We start from the raw sequence: 20,473 nt of genomic DNA, 5'->3' as shown, positions 1-20,473 counted from the left end.
TATTTACCGTGGCCAACCGACAGAAACGAAACGAAACGAAACGAAACGAGCACGTACCACCGTCGACGATGGCGACGTCGTCGTCGCCGGCTGGCTCTCCCGTTGCTCGCCTGCTTGCGCAACCATTGCCAACGTGAGCAACAGAGACGAAAGCTGTCCGTACGCCTACATCGCCCGGAGCTGTCATGAGCTGGCTTAGAGGCTGGCGCGGCTGCAAAGAGCCGTGGCTGGATATCGCGGTTGCCTCAACCGGCTCTCTCGACTCCATCGTCGTCGAGGGCTTGGCACACAGCCACCGAACTACCGGCTTCGTTCTTTAGTAGTTAAGGATCTCTTTTTCTTTCCTCGCGTCTCTCTTGTTCGTGCTTCCGCGAGAAATTCGTGATTTGTATTTAATATGACGCGATACGCGAACCGAGCCGTTGCCTCTTTGTTGGCCGGAGTCGCGCGTTGGATCGTGCTCGGATAGTTGTACGGATTAATTCCGCGAATGCACGACCTCGCCGTGCGTAGATTATCTTTCAGAGAATTGCGAGGCCGCTTTAATGGCACGCTTGTACGTTATAGATCAGTTAAATGGAGATTAATGGTTTACACGAGTTTCGATGTTACGTCGATGGGAGAAGGGTGCGACGAGGTTGCGATGTTCGTTGGTGGTCTGCTTTTTCGGTGGTGGATCGAGAAGAGAATTAAGGTGTCCTTTAGATTCAGGCTTTCGCGTTGCCGTAACGTTAAGTGAAAATTAAGTGGGTCACTTTCATCCGATACGAAAGAATTTCGTAGCTTCGGATCGTGGCATTTGTTGTACAATTTTTTCACGCTGGGTCGAACGAGGAGTCTCAAGGTGCTTTTTTGCTTTTGATTTTTAAATTGGAACGAAGTTAAGTGGGTCGAGTAGTCTTGCCGATTGTAAAAAGGAACTCTCTACTTTTAGTTGCTGAATTTACAACAACAGTGTCGTAACAGTGCTTCGAGCGAAGATACTTTAGCTTCCATTGGCATCGATATTTCATTTTTGAAATACCCTAACGTTCGATATTAGGTTTAACGTCATGAACCGCTCGAGAGTCATGCCAGTCAACTCAAAAACAATTACCTTCTGTCATCCTCGATGTTCTTCTCCTCTCGTTTCCCTCGTAAATTAATTTGCTCCTTCAAATATTCTTTCTCTTTCGCTTTCGTCGCAAAGCGAGCGATTCGTCTAAATCAGCTTCTACTTTTCCTCTCGTCGATGCTACGCGAATCTGTTTAATCGGCAAATAATTAAGGACCGATAGAAGAATTAGTTAGCGATTTCAAAATAGAAGGAACGCGTCTCGCGGACGTTAAAGGGATCCGTTAATATTTGATATCGTTAGTCGGCGGCGTGCTCGCAATCGGAGATCTTACATTTTTGCAGCAACAAGCCCGCGCGACGGATATAAATGGGCTGCAAGCACGAGGAGATAAATTCGTGTCAGGCAAGAAATTTCGCGTGCCGGCGATTGAGAAACCCCGAACGGGAACGAGCAACGATCGGCAATATCTGTATCGTTGAAAACCGATTCGCCTAACCGCGATTTCATAAAGCCTCGCATTTTCCCTGCTCACGACTAATCCTCGCGATTAATACTCGCGATTAATCCTCCGGCTTCCCCTTTAATTCCTTTAATTCGCCATCAATCCAATTGCAACGCCGATAGAATTTCAAAATCTTCCACATGACACGTACGACGCGAATATAAAACTCGTGTACGGTAAGCGTTCGAAATAAGAGGTGTCTTAAGACCTTTGAGCAGCAGCAACGGCAGCAGCGTATGCACACCATTATGGCCTGATCGTGCACGTAACCGTTTCCACATGGGTTTCCGTACGTCCGTGTAACAATCGTTAAGTTACGTGTGTATAAGTGGATAGAGACCCGGTTGCAAAGGATAGGCTGTCTCTCCGTGGCCGCTGACCGTTCCGCGAAACTAGCGCGGCGATTTAATCATTATCGGCAATCTAGCCGAGCGGGCAAAAAGAAAAATCTGGGTCAGACGCGAGCGCACGAGCACCGGCCACCGGGAACTCTCTTTCGATATTCGCGTGCCACGAAAGAAAGTCGTCGTGGACACTGGAAATACGGCCGGATCGAAAGGAAAATTTCGTTTCGGCACCGTTTCGACTCGTTCGCGAGAATTTCGTCGCGCTTCGTGACCAACGGACATCGTCTTTCCGAAAAGACGCGCGTTGTACACCGTACACGAGTCGTTCGATAAATAGCACCAAATATTTATAGAAGTTGCGAATCCCGAGACGACGCTGTAAAATCAAACGACTTGTCGCAACGCATGCGAGAAAATATGCAACGATCCGAGTCGACGCTTCGGTCAACCCAATTCCCAACAAAATACACCGTCGCCACTTTTTCCCCCGCTCTCTGTTGCAATTCGTCTCGTTTATCGAATCGAACCGGCGAAGACGAATGCAAAGATATTTCAATCGTTTTTCCCATCTAAACGGCCGGACGTTTATTGCCTCTTAAACGCAGAAGAACGGCAGAGGTGGCATAATTAAAATTCGCGGCAGCACGAGCAAAAAGCTTCGAGATTCTAATATGGCGAGCGTGCAGCAAAATCGGCTGGCCGCTCGTAAACCGTGTTTACTGAAACGCAGAAATACACACCGGTGAGCCGATTTTACGAGCGTTTTAATAATCATTTACCTCCGGCAGAGCGATGGTAATTAGTAGCGACGGGCTCGAGCACGTCGCACGCAGTTTCCAACAATCGCCCATCAAGGTTCCAGCCTTTCGTAAGTATCTCGAGAAAAGCAACCAGCCGACGTATCTTTAATCAGATTCGAACCTAAGTGCTTTACGGCTGTTTTACGTGTAATCGTTGCCAACAATGGCGAAACGAAATCTCTGGTAGCGCAGCTGATTCGGATTTACGAGTACGTATCGAGCTCGGTGCCATCGCTAGTAACTAGCACGAATCCTCTCGATGAGTAAGTCGTGGCTTTTTTCCACGACCTATCGGCGGATTTTTCACCGTGATTCCGCGTAAACGATTACCGTTTTAAATGCATTTCCTACACCAACGTTAACATACATCCTTCTGCTCTCTGGCGTCCGATTTATCGCGACGTACTTGATAAATATTTATTAACGTTTAAGCGGATCGAACTTCGCTGCTGAGAATTAGACGGAAAAGACAAAAACAGGTAATGAGTTAACGCGAGGAGGCGTTTCTAGTTTCTATCGTCTGCGTGCGCATGGTATAGGTCGTGACAAGTTGCGTGCCATCGTGAGCAAACTGCCGCTTAAATACACCATTCTGTCTTACGGACGATTTTTCCCAGGCAACTCAATCCTGCACATTTCATAATCGATATATTCAGACAAATGAGTAACTACTTTTAACGAGCGCTATATATGTGTTCGCGTGTGTGCGCGTATTGCCGCCTCGCGTCTCGTTCGGGCGTTGAAGTCTCCGAGACAATCGCGCTTATGAGGAGATTTCGATGAAACTGTATTGGTCTGTAAATACTTCGGCCTATACTTTATACGATGAAATCAATTCGACGGTTAGTTGTTTCTTTTTATCTTGATTATTTAAAAATTTTTCGACCATCCATAGGCGTGTATATAATAAAAATTGATTATTACGATTTTATATTTGCAATTTTGATTGATCGGTCGAAACAATTTTCACCGGTATCGTTGGTAATGTTCGATGTTTTTCAGAGTTTAGGTCCTTCGTAATTAGCTAACGATTATCAAACCAAGATAAATATTCCGACGTTTAATCGTTGCCCTTCTACCCTACGAAAACTCGCGAAGAAATTCAAGTAGATAGAAAAAGTTCCAAGATGAAAAACCTACGTTGGCAGAGAAAATCGTAGAAAATATATTCAGCTATTTTTGCAATTTGGATCACGACTCGCGTATTATGCCTTGCATTTGTCACGCTCTTTCAGTTAACAGTCGACACGCATTTAGGTATGTACGTAGGTTTCGCGACTAGCCTACAACGGCGCAAGGTTGTCGAAACTTCACTATGTATCTTTAATTGACTCGCGTGGGTTTAATCAAATAACGCCACAGGGTAAAACATCAGCCCACGCTTTCTTCTCTCATTACGTGGATCCACGTTTATACCTACTACGCGTGCGTGAACAGGACGGTGTTGCGTGCAATTGATTACCTCCACATTTTATTACATTTTTTTTTCTTATAACGGCCTATTTAACGATTACGTTCGCCGCGGTGAGATACGTGATGAAATTCAAGGCACGTTTCCGTGGAAGTACGACGACTGAGAATTCCTACAGTCTGGACCAGGTATGAGTGCTCGTTTTAAACTTGAGTTTATAATGTTCGAGCTAAAATTAGCTTTTCCGCAAACTACGGTAGTCAGATGTTCGTTTCCCAAATATTTGCCAAACGAAACGTAGAATTTTCTACGTAGAATTACGCGTAGAATTTACGACGAGAACGCGACGTATTTGAAGAAGAAAATTTGCAACAACTTGCGGAAATTTAATTCCAAGTGGTAGATGATACGACGAGAGAAATATTTTACGAGTAAAGCAAGATATACAGGGTGGTTGGTAACTGGTGGTACAAGCGGAAAGGGGGTGATTCTATGCGAAAGAAGAAGTCGAAGATACAGAATAAAAATTTAAAAATTTAAAAATTTAAAAATTTGAAAATTTAAAAATTTAAAAATTTGAAAATTTGAAAATTTAAAAATTTGAAAATTTAAAAATTTGAAAATTTAAAATTTAAAAATTTAAAAATTTAAAAATTTGAAAATTTAAAAATTTGAAAATTTAAAAATTTGAAAATTTAAAATTTAAAAATTTAAAAATTTAAAAATTTAAAAATTTGAAAATTTAAAATTTAAAAATTTAAAAATTTAAAAATTTGAAAATTTAAAATTTTAAAATTTTAAAATTTAAGAATTTAAAATTTTAAAATTTTAAAATTTAAAAATTTAAAATTTTGAAAATTTAAAAATTTAAAAATTTAAAAATTTGAAAATTTAAAAATTTTAAAAATTAAAAATTAAAAAAATTAAAAAAATAACGTCAATCGAGACAACGATCTACAGTGAGATCCGTTAAAACGAGACGCGATAAAGTGCACGCGTACCGAGCGAAGATTCAAAGTCGATTTTCTCGAAAACAAAGCCTCGAACGAAAAATTGTTATTCTATATTTTCGACTTCTTTTTTCGCGTAGAATTACCCCCTTTTCGCTTGTACCACCAGTTACCAACCGCCCTGTATATCGTCAAGATTTATTGTGTCACAAAATTCCGCGCGAAAGTCAATAAGGAAGTGATTTAGCCAACGATACGAGACTATTTTACGAAATAGCAGTACAAACAAGCTATTTCAGACGTCTTAAAGAGCAAGACAAATACCTTGAAGCACCATGAATCGCAGATTCTTCAATTCATCTTGGTAACCGTGCACGGTATCTCCTAAAATCAGAACGAACATCATTTTTACGTTTTGAAACGATAACGCGATTTAAATCATGCGAAATTAAAACTAAATTCAAGTTACTGCCATATATGAAACTTTACTGTTTCGAATAATCCTAATAATCAAACATAATTCGTACTCTTACCGCTCGTTATATGATCGTTATATTTCCTAAACCCAGTTTCTTTTAGAATCTGTTTTCTTTCGTTCGTAAATAGACCGCGGAGAACTTGAGTATGCAAGAATCTACAGAATAAACATAATATCCAAAAATACGAAAAGATATTCACCTCAGAGCGCCGTTTATAATATTCAACGAGTAAAATAATCGTCTCCTCTTAATTGCGTTCATAGATACTTGAATTTGTACGATTAGTATGATCATGCATGAACCATTCTTGAGTGTAAAAGAGTGCAGAAACGAATAGTACGATTTTACTAATTCTACGAAGCATAACACGTGCATGTGAGAATCGTTAATTCCTTTTTGTCGAAGCAAACGCGAATATTAATTACGGCAAATGTCATTCGCCGTTTACGAATCGTCAGTTTTATTTCTTCCAAGAGGGGACAAGCGATATTTCGTCGGTAACGTGGTAAAAAATGAATTTTTTCGATCGACAGTTTTGTCTCCTAAGTGCACACAACATCGAACGATCTTATCCGTGCCGTACATCGAGATAACGTTGTTAAAGAGGCAATGAAACGTGTCTGGTACCACTTAACGATGATCAACGAAGCCGGCCGTGTTGTATCGAGCTCGCGGCTATGAATTAGTGCGTCGAACGAAAGCTGTTGCGTAATTAACGGGGGTGGTGAATGAATTATGCCGTGTCTCGTACGCGGCAGAAGGCGGTCAACCAATAAATTGATTGCGTCAGGCTCGATAATCAAATTTGACAATCGTGACGGCAGGTTGATCGCCAGATTGCCTAACGTCGGCGTTGCTTTTAATTTCACGGGCTATTAGTTCCAGGCAAACATTATATATTAGCACGTATTGAGAAATATCACGTGTTTTTTAGGGAACGTGGAAGGAACAATGAGAAGCATACTCGTACGGACAGATGATAAATTTAGGATGAGAAATATGGCAGACTGAAAATCATAGCGGTGTAAATCACGTTTTATGAATTTCAACTTACGTTTAAACGTAACATCCATTTAATGCGATTTAGTTGATGATCGGTATTCCAAATGGAATTAACATAACTTACTGTTATGTACCGCGGGTCAACGTGCTAACGAGCCAACGCGTTAAAACGTCTTCACGTGGTCACGGAATCAGGCCGTTTAGGTCTCTGATGAAATCAAAGTTTTCCTCTTTCGCACTTTTTATCGATAACCTAAGGCAAGCTGTATACACGTATACGTATAATTGTTCTAATTTTACCATACATCGATTTCTACCACAGATATTCCATCGATATCGATTTTTATCGCGTTCTATAATATGCAAGAAACGAGTGTCAGGGTAAATTTCAATTTGACAGCCCGCCAAATCCAATTCTTTAACCTTCGTTTCTCAAATCCAAGGAACGTCGGGCGTCATGTCGACTAACGAAACTTGCACGGGAGACCGTAACACCGCGACTCGAAGCAACCATAGGAATCGTTCGGTTCGGTCATTCGCAAGAACGATCAGAAAGTCGGCGTTATATAATTAGGCTGAACAGTCGGGTCGTAATTGGTTGTAAAGTTGGCTGTGGACGGGGCAGGCAAAAAGGTCACGTTGCGCGTTTCGTCCTTGCATCTCGTTACTCTGGAACTAGACCATCGATCGTCGGACGAACGAAATCGACGAAAGAAAAAGAAGAATTCGAAGCGTCCGCGAGATAGACAGATACCGGTGACTAATTCCAAAATAGGAGGTGGTAGCGAGCGAGAAAGTCGCATTCGCCGACTGTTCCGAGACTTCTTCTTCGATTTACGATTTCAACGTACCGCTCCCGGGATTCCTCGAAGCGAGACTTTCCCTTGCGCGCATCGAAAACCCGCCACTATGCAGTTAATGACCGACCGCAAAAAGCACCGGCTCGTAAGAGGGAAGCGGTCGATTTCTTGCGCTTGAACGCGCCAATGCAACGGAGGAATAGCGGCCGGTGTAACGATCAAGATACTATTAATACAAAATACAAAATACGAAATATCATTCGTCTGAACAGAAAACTAAACGAATGGGTAAACTTTGTTTGAAACTACCGTCTTGTCGGACGATTAATTTCCTCGTCGACCATCCGCGTCGTTTTTAATCGCATTGTCGCAAATCTACGAAATCGATACGTTACATTCGTTACCGATTCTCGCCGATTCGTTCTATCCGACGGAAACCGTGCGCGGATCTAAATTACGCTTCACCTTCGAGACCGTACTCCGGCAAGCGTCACATATAAATTATCGATGTTCCACTCGAGCGGAGAAATTCTGAGCGCGTTCGCGCGTCTCTGAATAATTTCCACGCGCCTAGGTAGAAATACCTGAATTTCTGTCTCGGGGGCAAGGAACGCTCTTGGGATCACGAACTCAAGTCCCACCGTACGATTCCCGATTCTCCGATTAATTCGCCTTCGAATTCTTTTCCATCCGTGGACGCCGTTTCTCTACCCGCCTTCTCCGTTCGCTCCAACTCGCCTCGTGTCGGCTGTCTCCGTTATGATAACTGAATTAGTCGCTGCTGTCTTAATCGATTACGCGCGCCCACCTTTGCGCGATAGATCGTTGATTAGACCGTCGCAGAACTCCATCGACGAGCATAAAACGGTGTGGCGATTGTTCGTTGAATAGCGGCTCGACGTGTCTGGATTTCGCTCGGCTGAACAGGCGTTAACGCTTTTTGCCATCGCTGTCGAAACACCGGGTCGTAGGGCAACGTATAAATAAGACGTGGCCCCGAGAGTCTCGCGTTTCTGCGGGTAGACGCTGGCCACAGGCGATCGAGTCGACCCGCGCATCGTGAATTCTCGCGTTCTCGCGCCAACTGACGAATATTTCCTGCACGTACACAATGCCACGGAATATTACCGAGCTCGGCAGGAAATTTAAAGCAACGTGGATCGTAATTTTTATATCTGTGAGATTATCTTCGCCGCTCTGTCCACGATTGTGTACGGCGGCCATTTTTCTCGCGACGATCCGCCGCAAGAAACTGAGCGAACCGCGAATGCGCATATATTGGCTCGGCAACTGAGCGATTGCGGATTTTGTCGTTACCGCCTAATGAGAAAATCCGCAATCACTTAGTTGCCAACCCAATGGCAGTCGTCCGAGCGCGCCATGTCTTCCAGAAATACGGGCGTTCGGATTTTTGAAATAAATTTTTAAATAAATAAAGCATTTTTGCGTACTAGAAATAGCGGAACGTTTTGGTAATAGGAGTATCTCGATGAAAAATTTGTCGCGACCGGACCGTAGATCGTGTATGCATTGTAACATGCGGATCATACGCAAGATTATACTTGCGACGAGCACGAGTAAGGAAATGTTTAGTATATGGTATTCGTTTCGATCGAAGAATCTTCGTGGGTATATTACGCGTTCTCTTGATTCGTATTTCAAGCGTATTTTCTACACCTTCGATCATACGAAATCGCGTTATGTACTCGGTTTTGCGAACATCGCTTTCTTTAAACGAACACGTTCTCTCTCTTCGAGAGGTTACAGTTTATAGGAGACCTTTGCATAGCCTGGTTCGACAAAGTTTTACGTTTCCCGAGTATACGATAAATCTGCATTCCCTCTGTCAACGTATTTTACATAATTATATAGAGATGCACGTGCAAACGGGCAGAAAGTATTTAAACGCCAGAATCCATAAGCTGTAACGAACAAGTGAATTATATCGCAGTCTAAGAAACGCTGTTACGACCACGATGAAAAGCAACCCGCTAGCTTTATCCATTCCATTAGTAAAATTTCCAGAAAATCGTGTCCGCCATCATCGTGGAACGCTCGTTGCGAGTATCGACTGCACGAAGGTCGCTGAATCATTCGGCCAATAAATTATCATTGCGGACTCGGTCGTTTACTTCGACTAAATACATTTTCAATATACTATATTCGCGCGTTTGCCACGTTCAACCATACATCGACTTTTTGTCGCTTGAAATTCATGCATAAACGAGAGAAAAGCGCCGACGTACTTGTTTTACACTTTGTAAATCCTTTAAATATAAATAGAGCGCGGATATTTACGTAAATCCATGCTTTGTTGCATAGAATTTGGAAGATCGAACCTAGACAGAATCTTAGCTTACTCATTAATCTAATTATCTAAAATTTATGCAACTTCAGATTCGCAGTATTATAAATGTACTAAATTTGATTAGAAACCATTGATCGTAGATTCGATTAAGAATCTGAAAGCGAATCCGCGCCGGGAATTCGCAGTGTTATATTTGTACTAAATTTGACTAGAAACCATTGACTATAAACGTAGTATCGGAATACTTAGACTGTAAGATGTCGGCTGCTGCTGAGTACGGCCGCTTTTCTTCTCACTTTTGTATCGTGGAAGAAAAATCGGACTCCGGTCGCCGGGATTCGAACCCGGGTTCCGAACGTTCGCAACCTAAGGCGCTAACCACTGCGCTACTTAAAATGTCGTCCGATACTTATTAGTGTGGAGTGGTGATATTTGTTGTCGAGTGCCGCCACAAACCTTTGTTTCCACGATACTACATAAATTTGCTGTGCGTTCGCTGGAAACCAAGTTATTTAAGGCGAAACGACGCGAATCGAACGAGTAATCCGAGCGATCTGAACGAAAGTTTAGAGGGGGAGACGTGGGTGTTGTTTAGATTGCTCGCTATTTAGGCGAAAAAGGTAGCCGTATACGCGATGAATTGCGCGCAATATGGCAGAGATACGAGAGCATGATGAACGCGCGTTGCCACATCCTGGATTTATTGGCTTGGCTGTCACGATGAAATAGCAGTAACGGCGAAAACCAATGGGTTCGTATAAATATTAATGCTTGAAAACAGTGTTTAATCATTGCTACGAGATGAGGAAACGTGTTAATAAATGACCGGGGGGCAAATAAAAGCTTAAAGCTTTTGAGCCACTCCGTCGAGGTCTTCTTCTCAACTTGGATTACGTTTTTTCAACGCTGCGCGATAACGAATGACTGCGAATTAACAGTTGAAATGTTTCTCTTTGCCTGGAAATGCTAGTTTTCCGTCGATTATGCGAGGGATGTTTTCCTCGTTAATTCCACCAAGTAGATGAAATAATTCTAACGTAGGTTTCTCGCGTGTAGGTAACGTAAGTTTGTATTTTAATCTTCCGGTAACATTGTCGGATCGTTGATAACTTGCGAGAGATTGGATCGAGTTACTTCATCTCAGAGCACTAATTCACCTTTTATATTCCGCGTGTTGCACGAGCTGCACCATTCACATTGAAATTAAATACGTTAAAATCGAGAAACTATGTTCCTGTTGAATCTAATTCGAACTACCGCTGTCGCGTACGATGCGACGCGACAACGCCGGCTGAGAGTTTCTTTTCTTTTTTTAAAGAATTCAAAACGCGAAAGATACAGAGAGTAACAGTCTCGATATATCCAGAAAAGTAAGTAAATATGATTATGTTATATCGAATAAAAGGATACAGATATCGAAATTGGCTAAAGTATCGGAATACTCGAGTATGTTAGCGCGGTTGCCCGTGTAAGTCTAAGTGCAAGCAACGACGAAGACTTGGTTTCGTGAATAGGAGAACAGAATTGCGAAACGGCGACCGGAGGTTTCGCGTCGATGGAATTGCAGGCGAGTTCAGTCGTAATTTTCGAACGGTGAAACTGATTAAGCCGTTACTCGCGTGTTTTCGCGCGCGATGTGGCAACCAGCACCGCGACGACGACGTCATTAAGGCGCATCCACGGCCGTGTGCCATATCTCGGCCGCGTTCATTGAATGCGAGATTTTGCAGCGCTGGAAGATCCATCATCCATCACTGCGGGGGATAGAAATTATCCTTGGCGAGTGGACTCGCCGGTGTGGCAATTTTGCTCGTATTCGGACTCACTGGAATTTCCATTCGGATCGACTGGTTTAAGAGAGGGTGGAAATTTATGGTGATTAACACGAAGCAACCTTAAGGGGCAAAGCTTTCTTTCGCCTAACGAAATGCCATTGATACTGCGAAGGAAAACGTTTCGTCTGTATATTTTATCCGCAAGGTATTTCCTTTGATTTATCGATGCAAATGGTTAATTGTTTTTGCGACGAAACGTAATTTATAAGACGATCGTACGATGCATTAGAAAAGGAAGATTTGTAAAAGTCGATTTTTTGGCATCATTACACATTTCCGGTGTTGGTAGAGCAGCATTTAATCACACCGCCTGTTGTAGATATTTTTCAATAGCATGTTTCCGCTCTTTAATGACTATAATTGATTTACCGACACGGTATTTCTGTACCGGCGTAGCATTACGCGTAGACGTTCTTCCACTCGGATTCCTTAATTATCTTACACTTGGTTTTTACAAATTAGACACGGGTCATACGAATAATTACGACGTTAGATTCGTGTACTAAATTGTTCGAACACGTCGCATTCTAATACACTGTTTCGCAATAAATTACTTATTTCACGATCGAATAAAATGAGAAATTAGAAAAAAAAAGTTGATAAATTGAAATCCTTAGTTTTTACCGTAGCAATTAAAATCCAATTTACGGCCGAGCTGCGTCAAACACTCTGTAACATGTTGTACATAATACAGCAGATATGAACGAGTAAACCAACATATTTCTAATACAAACATATTTTCTATACCGAGAGAATTCCATCGGTGTCGTTATTTCGTCCTATCGTTACTTACGTTCGCTTTTCTAAACGTATTTCTGAACTTTCCACAATTTTCATTTCCAGAGTATTTTGGTAACCAGTTCATCCTGCTACAACTAAAGACTCCGAGTCTAGCGATTCGACGTTCCAAACCAGAGTTTTCCAACGTTTACGCCTTCGATCCTCTTTTACAGAAAATTCCCAAAAATGTCAGCTTGAAAATCTCCCATTTTCTTCTAAACATTTCCTAATTACACGATACGATTGACATTTCCATGAGTCGAATTCGACCAACTCGTTTTCTCATGTTCCAACGAATCGAAACGAATCCAGTTGGAAGCAGATAGTCGAGCGAATGCATCCAGTTTAAAGTAAATAGAAGCAAGAAGAGGAATGGGGTAGGAGCCGAAAAATTGTGCGATTGCTCACTCGGAGCGACAATACGATTACGGTAATCAGACCTCGTTCCATTGAATCTGTCTGCGATATTCTCGACAGACCCAACCTCCGTGTAGAAGAAAATAACACGGCTAATACACGCAGCCACGAGGCGATTACAACGGCCATTACCGCACGACAATCGGTGGGGAGTGATTTCTCGGTGACGCAAAGGATCGCTATTGTTGTAACAGCGTCGTAAACCAGGCAGCTGGCTAGTCTCTCGGTAGTCTCGGTAGCACTTTGACATTTCAGTTTCTCAGATTTATTTCCAGCATTCGAGCGTGATGCACCGGATGCACGCTAGGAAACCAACGACTGGCTGGTCGTTACGACCCACCGAGCCGCCGTGTCGTTCTTCGTTTCTGCGAATAATTTTTTGGCTAAACGCGATCATCGATCACCGTAATTCTCTCGCTTACGTTAAGAAGATCGTTCCATCGCCTATTGAATCACACCGCGAGTATCGGCTAAATTTTCAAATTCAGAGGCTTACGTAAATTCGCTTGTCGCGCGGTGCGACGTTCGACACGAGGTTTCGGGAAGAAACAGAGGAAAATTCGTAAATCAGGTTCGCAGGTAACGTTCTCGCGTTTCAGAGTGCGGCGCTTGAACGAGAATTCGGGACACTTCTGATCGAAAAGTGTGTATAACGCGCAGGTTTCCTAAAACTCGATATCACCGGGTATCTTCTTCTCCAAAAATCTTCCTTTCGCAAGTATCACGGGGAAGTCATTTACCTTTGCTTCGTCAGATATTGAGCCGTCATTTAGTGAAGAACAGAGCTTTCGCGTAACTTGTAAAATACTCTCGGAATAAGCGTGCAATGAGAAACTCCGCTCTTCGACGAAATCGCGATTACCAATAGATTTCGCTAAAAAGGAAGAAAAGTGCACTAGAAGCGGAAAAAGAATTATATAGCGACGTAATATCTTCGAATAATATCTTCTTGGAACAGAACGATCGAAATTACAAGACGGTTCGAACGATTCTTCTCAAATTGCTCTCACAAGGAAGGAAGAAATTTCTAAATTGAAAACTACGATTGTACGTATCTTCGCTCAAATTGCTCGCATCTAATGTGCGACAAAAACATTTTTTTTTTTATTTAGTTGTTTACATTCACAATTTGTCCGATTTGGACATTTGGTAGAACTAACAAAAACAATTTGTCAGAGAGAATTGACGAACAAGAAGGATCAACAAACGAGTGAACAAATTTTCTTCTACAAACGATCTTTGCAAAACCTCTTTCGATTTTCCCGCTAATTATCGTTCACGTTTGTGTTACTCGCTTGCTTGGACCGATGATATCATCGAACGATAAGAGGCACGTCGATTACTTCGATGTTTGCGCATCGCGAACGATCCAAAATCGGAAGTGGATTGACACAGATCGTTCGAACGTTCGCGAGGGAAAATTAGAATACAGACGAGCGCGGGATAATGTATCCTTGGCGAGCAGAGGGACTAATGGACTGTGCAGAGATCACGACTCCGTGATTCGAGAAAAACGGACTGTAATCGGTGTCGGTGAAACGAGGGGAAATGACAAAAGAGATTTCGTTCGGAGAAAGTCCGCTGCGTTGGCTTCTACACGATGAGAGATTTTGATTGTCGCCTGTGCCAAGTAGATTGAAAATTCCGTAGAAAGGTATTGTACAAGTATAATACTTCGTGTTTTCTAGATTTAATAATATACACGTGGCGCAACTGGTTGCCAGTATCGGTTCAAGAGCCGCTAAGAACGAACAAGTACGCGGACGATACCAAAAAAGTGGAGAGAAAGAGTGGAATGAAACGCGAAGAAATAAAAGGCACATTAGTTGCGCTAATGAGAAGCAGCGGTCTGTAACCTTTGGTTATTAGCTCTCAAACTAGAAATTCGTCAAAGGAAAAAATTGATAGAATTAGCAACATCGAGTCTACGTATGCACGCGTGCGGTCTTGAAACGGAAGCGCGTTTAACAGAACGACCAGGTACATTACGATCTCACAGGCTAATAATATACGGATTAGCGATCTGAGAATCGATAATTTTCAATAAATAACGTGTATCGCCTACATTCCTCGCAAGCTTAAAAGATTATAAGTCGATATCGAGAGAGCCACGAGAGAGCTAAGATTAAAATCGCCATGAAACCGACCAACGTCTCGAGCTTGAAATCTGGAATTTATCTTGCAAGACATTTCATGAAATTTATCTCGCGTATCCCCGTGAAATACGCTCTTTCTCTTCGAAGAATCAAGCGGTGCGTCCTATTTCATTCTCGCGCGTAACGCGTCCCATGTGCAAAACAAATTCATCGATTTCATACTAAAACGCGTCACCCTGTATATAGACAGGTCGCGTTCGCTATGCACCAACGATCGTAGCAGCGATGCTAGAGCCGGCATAGCCGAGGGCAGGTTTGCAACCGACCCAGAGAAATTTCTGTTCTTTCCACGACCGCATTGGCGTCGCGATCCCGGCTCCGGAGGGTGAAACTGCCATTGATCTCCGAGAAACGCCAATAATTTGATTAATTTAATCAATCGATTAAAAAAAAAAGTTCGTTTTTCGGACGATGGAAAGCGGAGATCGGTTGAGAATGAACGCGCGATTACGCAAAGGGGATTGCTTCGGCGCATGTTTGAAGAAAAAGTGGGAAATTCGTGGGAAAGCTAGATAGCCGATAAATTGCCAAGTTTACGAGAAATAGTTTCTTGACGCTTGGATTACCACTTTTTTTTAATATTCGTTAATCGCTGTCGATACTCGACGGCTACGTAATCCTCGCGGTGACGATCCGTTTAAATTTCCTTTGCAAGCGTCCTAAATCGCCGAGTGTCCTGAATATTTGTTAGAATTGCAAAATAATGGTGGAAAATACACGTCGTCCTTCGCGGCAGAGGAAAGGCAGACGAAACGGGAGAAACGTCTGGATCGAGCGAGTGCAAGTTGTTAATGCGACGCGATCGTTCGTCGCGTAAAAACTTTCCACGCGGCTTCTGCACACCGAGGTGCAATGGTACAACAGTCTATGCGCGAGCCTGCGGCGCTGCAGCGGCCAAGTACCGGACTGGACTGGACCAGTCTCGACTGTTATAGCAATGGAAGACGAACAGGCGACTGGATACACTGACCCAGTGTTTCGAGCAACGCGAGGAGAAGTCGAGTGCATGCACGAACACGATGCTTCCACGCACTACACCGCATCTGTAGATCGAAGTTTATTCCCAACGACTGACACGACTACTACTACTACGATTTTCAGATCGACGACGAAGCGACAGAGTTAACATGCGGCCACGGAACGTCGTCGAGACGAGACCCGATAACGAAAGAAACAACACGATACAACACGAACAAAGCGTGCTCTTTGACGTTTGGGTTCGCGTTAGTTGTTTTCGATGATGTTAAAAAATTTTTAAAAGGGGAAACACGTTGATCCCGGGTCGAGATTCCACTGGTCGGCCGGTGGAACTCGTACACAAAGGACCATCGGGTTGATTGCGTAACAGAAAACGGCCCACGCGCGGCTAAACCTATAAACGGCGCTCGGAGAAACTCATTATCATCGCGTTATTTATTTTCAATTGAAGCTCGGTTGCCGGTGCCCGCGGCTCCGTTATCTTTACGATCGTAAATGCATAGAGAATGGAGGGTGTAGGGGTTGCAAAAGTTGGATAAATTATCGTAGCAATAATTTCAATTGTTCGAAGGCTGCGCAGTTATGCGTGGGGCGGGGGTTGGAAAAAGTGGATGAATTATCGTAGCGATAACTTGAGTCGTTTTATCTCGAGTAATTACGCGTAGGAAACGTTGGTAAACTAAAATGTTAGTCGAGGAAGAAGAGGGATATAAAGCTGAGATAATTTAATTCGGTGTTCGAGAGGTGTAAGAGGAATGAGAGAGGAGATTGGTTTATAATAAATAGAATAAATAAGCGACGGTAAATCAAAGTAATTAGAATAACATTCGCGCAGAGGAAAGATTTATCGAGGATAAGTTTAAAATTTGCATACTTTTGCGCGATCTGTTAAAATAATTTTTCTTCCGAGCGAGTGTTCCGAGAAACAGGACCAACAATGACTTACGAGAACTGAATGAATTATCGTGCGTGTGATTGCAATGAAATATCATCCTAGTTGATGATTTATAAATATCATACGAACATCAGGTGAATATAAGCAATGAATATGAATGAGAACTATAGAGATTCGCCGTGATTTATATCTGTTTCTTTGAATCATTTTACAGCGTTAACTAAAATCTGCCGATAAATGGAATATAACGTAACTGAAGTTGCGTCGCATATACAGCGGCTACCAAAAAGTATTTGCTTTACTACGAAATTTAATGTACTACGACTCGATTCTAATATAAATGACACGAAAAAAACAAAATACAGCGAAATAATAGTAAATAACTAAATAATAACTAAAGCGATAAATAAATAACGATAGTAAAAAGAAGGCAGCGGTGTACGAATACTTCTTTTCCCAGTCACTGTACTTTGGATTCATGTCGTTCAACTTTATCGCGAGACTTCGACAGATCCCGAGCAGAGAAATCGATTTCGCGACCGGTCGGTCTCTCGCGAATCGATGAATTGAATTTTTCAGCTGCCCCGGGGTGTAGGAGAATCGAGGAACGATAATAGGTGGAAAGTGGGTAATATGGAAACTTGTTCTTTCATAGTTTTTCTTCTCAGCCCCGCGGGTGAGTACGTGGATCGCGCACTCAGCGCGTTTTATTGACTTCCTAATCGTAGACGTATAAAGAGAGAGAGAGAGAGAGAGAGAGAGAGAGAGACGTTGCTGAATATTGGACACGCGGCATAAGTACGATATCACGTTACGCGGAATTCCCGTTATCTCGCAACGTTTATCAGCTATTTTATCAGCTTTCGAATTATTTTACAACTGTTTGTAACGCATTCTCTATCACCGATGAATACAAGGCGGAGGTTCTTGCCATCTTTCAGAGAATTATACAACGGCGACTCTGTGGTAAGCCATCGTAACTCGTGCATTATAATTTCCTTCCGATGGAAATCCATGGGATTATATTATAATTTCAGCGCGTAACAAGAGACGAGACGAGAAAAATACAACTTATACGTCGATGGGGTTAGATCTGTGTCATCGTCTTAGTTTCTGTATTAGCGATTAATTTTTTACGATTTTATGTTTCCATATATTTAGTCACAGTTTACGTATCCAGTTATTACCAGGCCGTGAATCTTTACGTATTTATTTATTATATAAAATTGGAAGGGTTGCTAAATCGTATTATATCCTGACACAGCTCCCAGTAAACTTCACGTTCTTCGTGGTTCTGCAGTTTTAGCTACAACGAGATAATAAAAGGTAGAAGTATAGTTGCTGAAAGCAGAAATACGTTTATAGTCAGTCGTAGAGAACAGGCGCTTCGTATATTACTTGGAGTAAAGTATACGCGTAAATAAACATAACGCGATAAACGTAAAATAAACGTAAAACCGACTAATAAAAGTAGCTTTAATTGAAATGTACAAGTAATTGTCTTATCGATGCTTGAAGTAGAAAAAAAAATATGTGAACAGGCAATATAACTCTGCGTACACCGTTTACAACTTTATTCTGTCAGACTCCCTCCAAACTCGATTTTAGACTCTGTGTAGACAGAAAATGTCTTCGTCTCGTTTTCACGTTCATACGGCGAAGCCTTAGATTTGCATAAAAATGCTCGCGCCGAAGTTGTACGACCAGATCGCGTCACGAGATTTTCCTACGAATGTCCGCGCGATTCTTAAATGTCGATAGTTCTTTTCGCCAAAGTGCATCAATATGTTGCAGAATCATTTAACTTGTTTCGGTTATTCAACTTGTCGCGGGAGTCACGTTACATCCTACGCTTACATAGGCGCAGTGTCGTAAAGAATCGGCACTCGCATCGAGAAATTTTCAACAGCGACGAAAAGTCCTTTTCGCGATTCGTCTGTCGTGCTTTACGGCTTTCCACGCACATGCAAAGTGTCCAGCTATAATCAATTTTCCGATTTTAGATAGAGAAAATTTCTCTGTAATTGGGACTTATGAGAAAGTTGTTGGTATTTGCTGGCGTTGACTGTCGCAATAATTTTGCAGAATGTATTTGTTTAATTATCGTGCATGCACATTACAGACTAAAACGTAATATATAGTTATTCACCAAAGTCTTCCTAAAACGTCAACGAATAAACGTGATATTTTCATACGATCATTTGACTTCCAAGATTTTCTATTGGGTTGGATTTTGTTATTAGGTGGTAATGACAAAATCCGCAATCACTTAGTTGCCAACGTAATAGTACGTCGCGAAGATCGATATTTCCACAGTTCCAAAGATATTTGCCAGAAGCTGTCGACACCATCGCCACTACGGTGGATTCTGCCGACGATAATTACGGCTACGATAATGTCACAGCGTACAAAATAAAAGCCGGATAAAATATCGTCTAACGAATCTAATTCCTATCTTTTACAGTTTATAGTTTCTGTACCAATCGATAGCAACCCGTACGCTGTCAGAGACACGCGATTATTGCAGACGTTTTCACCGTAGCGGCGCCGCCGGTTGTTGCAAATATCTCGGGAACTGAGTCCGATCGCCGGTTACGCGCCAAGGGGAAAGTCGTCGAAAATATCGACTTCTACGATATTATTGAAACATCGTCGAAATCCAGGATGTCGGTAGCTTCCTAAACGATCACCAAAGTCTTCCTGAAAATGTACCCAATAAAAATGCTACTTTTATTAAAATAGATTACGTACCTTCGTAACTGTCTTGGTAAAGAGAAACCTATCTATCCATCTGTCTATCGATGATCTTTTCCATCTGATGGATATTCGAGGTATTTTTATTTTCGTCGTGAAATCAGTAGTAGAGTCTGGAGATTGCGGAACGTAACGGATACGCCCACGCGGACACGCGTATCGAGATTACCCGGACGAGATAACGTTAAGGAGGATGAACGGGACCACCGATATCGAAGTTTATCGAACAGTGTTTGTATTCGGCATAAAGTCGTCAATTATTATCGGGGACAAGCGGAACCAGCGAGCGAGGATGCGCGGCCAATAACGAGGCCCGGTATCGATGCTGCGCCGCGAGACGACTAATGATGCAGCCTGTATCGAAATTCATGTTTTATGTATGCCGGTAACGATTTCGGGCTCGGACGATTGCATGCAACGGGATGCAAGGGAATGGAGAGAAATCAGTGACACACGAGCGTATAACAAAGTTGCTGCTTTCCTGGAACGACGTCTCTTCGATGAGATATCCTGTATCTGCTTATTGGCTGATTTTATTCAAGTCGTTGATTCAAGGTTTTTTAATCGTTGCATTAGGATGGAACGCGAAATAATTGAAATCGCGTGGCTATTTTTCAATAGCGAGGAAATCCTGTCTGTGCTCGCTTTACCGGACCAGATATAAAATAAGAATAGAAAATAAGAGAAAAAGGAGAATAACAAAATTGATCCATCAGGCGTTCGTACATCGATCGTAGATCGATCCCTCAAACGTAAAAAAATCACAAGGCCAAATACGATGTAATTATCGATAAATAACGTCGTCTATCGACGACAACCGTGCTTGAAGCATTAAACCTTTTCTTATTCGTTGAATTAATTCGTTTCGTTATCTGCATTATCACATTTTCCATTGTATTTGCCATCCTTCGTTTCTGCGTATTCCGTGAATGTTTTAACAAACTAAGTTTAAATTTTTGATACACCTGTATGAACTTCCTGCTACTAATAATTTACGTAAT

General features: G+C 42.2%; 1 protein-coding gene across 1 annotated transcript in view; it reads right to left on the bottom strand.

Moving 5' to 3' along the window:
- Positions 1 to 20,473, bottom strand: part of LOC126867137 (protein sister of odd and bowel-like) — a 255,175-nt gene that overhangs the window by 82,658 nt on the left and 152,044 nt on the right. The gene's annotated exons all lie outside the window — the stretch shown is intronic.

Source organism: Bombus huntii, chromosome 6 (assembly GCF_024542735.1).
Source record: "Bombus huntii isolate Logan2020A chromosome 6, iyBomHunt1.1, whole genome shotgun sequence".
NCBI classification, from domain to species: Eukaryota; Metazoa; Arthropoda; class Insecta; order Hymenoptera; family Apidae; genus Bombus; species Bombus huntii.
This window is presented reverse-complemented; position numbering and strand designations above follow the sequence as displayed.